The 2,500-nt window shown below is 41.8% G+C and overlaps 1 protein-coding gene across 2 annotated transcripts in view; it reads left to right on the forward strand.

The window, feature by feature from the left end:
• The first annotated feature begins 640 nt into the window (after positions 1–640).
• Positions 641–2,500, forward strand: part of cpvl (carboxypeptidase vitellogenic like) — a 14,523-nt gene continuing 12,663 nt past the window's right edge. For both annotated transcript variants that reach the window (XR_004164625.2, XM_012818191.3), the window contains exon 1: positions 641–935. The gene's annotated coding sequence lies outside the window, so the exon portion shown is untranslated. The remainder of the gene's footprint in view (positions 936–2,500) is intronic.

The following is a 2,500-nucleotide window of genomic DNA, read 5'->3' on the forward strand; positions in this document are numbered from 1 at the left end:
GCCTAGAGACAAGTGTATTGTTATGGCGCTATATAAATAAAATTGAATTGAATTGAATGTTCATTAGTACTGTATCATATGGACCACATGTTCATTTCCGTCTAAGTGATTTTGTCTGATCTAATGTCAGCATGAACAGTCTTAAAGCCAGATTATTCCTAACATTCACACAGGTGAACATCATGCGGGCACAGACAGACACACACACACACACACACACACATTCACACAGGTGAACGGTGGTTCACAGAGACACACACACATTCACACAGGTGAACGGTGGTTTACAGACACACAGTTATACTATATGAGAACAACTGCTTTATAGCCGAGTTATACTATATGAGAACAGTGTTATATAATATACTATGCTATATATACTATATTATATATACTATACAATGATATACTATATGAGAACAGTGTTATATACTATACTATGCTATATATACTATATTATATATACTATACAATGATATACTATATGAGAACAGCAGCTTATTTTGGCGCTGATGTGGGACGACTTCCACCGCGCAGTCGCAGTAGTCGATCTCCCCTATATGGGCACGGGTCTAGGATCAGCTGTAAGGGGAACAGTAAACAGCCAATCAGCTGCGACGAACTGCAGGAAGCGGAAACAAACTTGCGTTTCACATGATGTTAGCAGACTTTGGCAGGGTTCTCAGAGAGTTGGACTGGTCACACACACACACACACACATTCTAAACCCTGTAAAGTAAATCTCGCTGACCGTGCACGGCTGAGACGACCACAGAAGCCGTTGAAAAGTGGAAGCAACTCGTAAATCATATGACCCTCTGATTTAAACACTCCACGTCATGTGACCAGCTGACAGCGGCAGCTTGATTTCATACATTTCTCCAGCCTGTGCAGTTTGTTTACCTGCTGCAGCTTTCGGCAACTGAAGACGCAAGGTAGGGCTCTCAAAGTAACCACCAGAAGAGAAATCATCACCTCGATCATAGCCAGCCTATTTGTTTTGTTTTGTTTTGTTTCGGGTGGTGGTGTGCTTCGATCTGTAATCTGCGGATGTACTTGGCTACACGAGTAGCATTCTTGTCCTTGATATAAGGCATCAGTCAAACTGCATGAGTCTCCTGCGATGCGGGTGGCAGATTGATGTATCATTTAACAGTGTAACTCTACCCAACTGCAATCTCCCGTGACGCTAGATTTACCGATCTCGCGTCCTCATCCTCCGGTAGGGTGACCATATCCATAACACCAAAAAGGAGGACACTATGCGGTATTTCGTGAGGCTGTGAATAATTACATAGGACTCTGGCGTGCTCCCCACTACAATACAACTTTGTGTGATTGATACATGATGTATGTGTAACAGAATAGGAAAAGATATTCTTGAAGAGACAAAAAGTGTTTGTTCACAGCATTTGCATTTATTCAATACATTGTGGTGTTCAAAAACTGACCACTTAGATGAATCTTTTAAAGTGCTGAGTGCCACAAAGCATAACATTTGTGGACTTAATGTACAAATTAAATCATAGGTCACATAAATAATAAATACTAAACAGACAAATTAATCTGAATGCATGTATATGCAGACATGCATTTGACATCTAGATGAATCTGAACGAATGCATATGCAGACATGTATTTCACATCTAGACCAGACATCTCCAGTTTAGCCAGCAGCTGGTTTGTTATAGCCTCTGAAGTGTCGTTGCTGTCACTGTAAAAATCCAACAGGGCATGTTGTACACCTTCCTCAAAGTACAAATATCTCAGTACAATTGGGAAACACTTGGTCTTTGTTTGATGCGTCGGTTGCCACTGAAAAGGGCAAATTGTTTGCTTTGATTGATGTAATCTGTATGTACCTGTAGGCTACAGAGTAGGGCGCAAGGACATTCGCACACAAAGCCTGGGCTTTAGTTCGGCCCCACATCATCCCCTTAGCTATGGGCGAATCACAAAATATCTCTCGGTCCACCTTTACCCCGCAGTCTACACCACGGTACTTTACTTTACAGCATGGTAAACCTTACACAGCTCAGCAGCGGACATTTTGTTATCCAACGGCAACGTACCTTAGTTTAGTGAAGAGATACCTGCGGCGTCTGTTACTTTTATGCTTCTCTGTTCCCGCATGTCTTTTAAAAGCAGCTTTACCCTGACTGCTTATGTCAAAATCACAGCGACAGAGAGTGCAGAAGCCATGAAAAGAGTCTCGACTGCTTTTGTCCATTCTGGGTTGAACGACGTCTGACGTTTTGGCATGTTTTCTTCTATGTGTTCACTTTCTGTCAATGTAGCCAGCAGCGTAGCTATGACATAGCCAGCACATGAAGCCTTGTTTACGTTTTTAAACAATGATATAGGGTTAGAACCTAACCTAAGCCTATCAGATATTTATTTGACACCACTTTTAGCCATTCATTTGTTAGACTGAAGTTCCAGCGAAATATTCTAGAGCACGGCTCTTTAGGCCCAGTGCAACTCCAAAAAGGAGGACAAA

This window comes from Clupea harengus, chromosome 11 (assembly GCF_900700415.2).
Source record: "Clupea harengus chromosome 11, Ch_v2.0.2, whole genome shotgun sequence".
Classification (NCBI taxonomy): Eukaryota; Metazoa; Chordata; class Actinopteri; order Clupeiformes; family Clupeidae; genus Clupea; species Clupea harengus.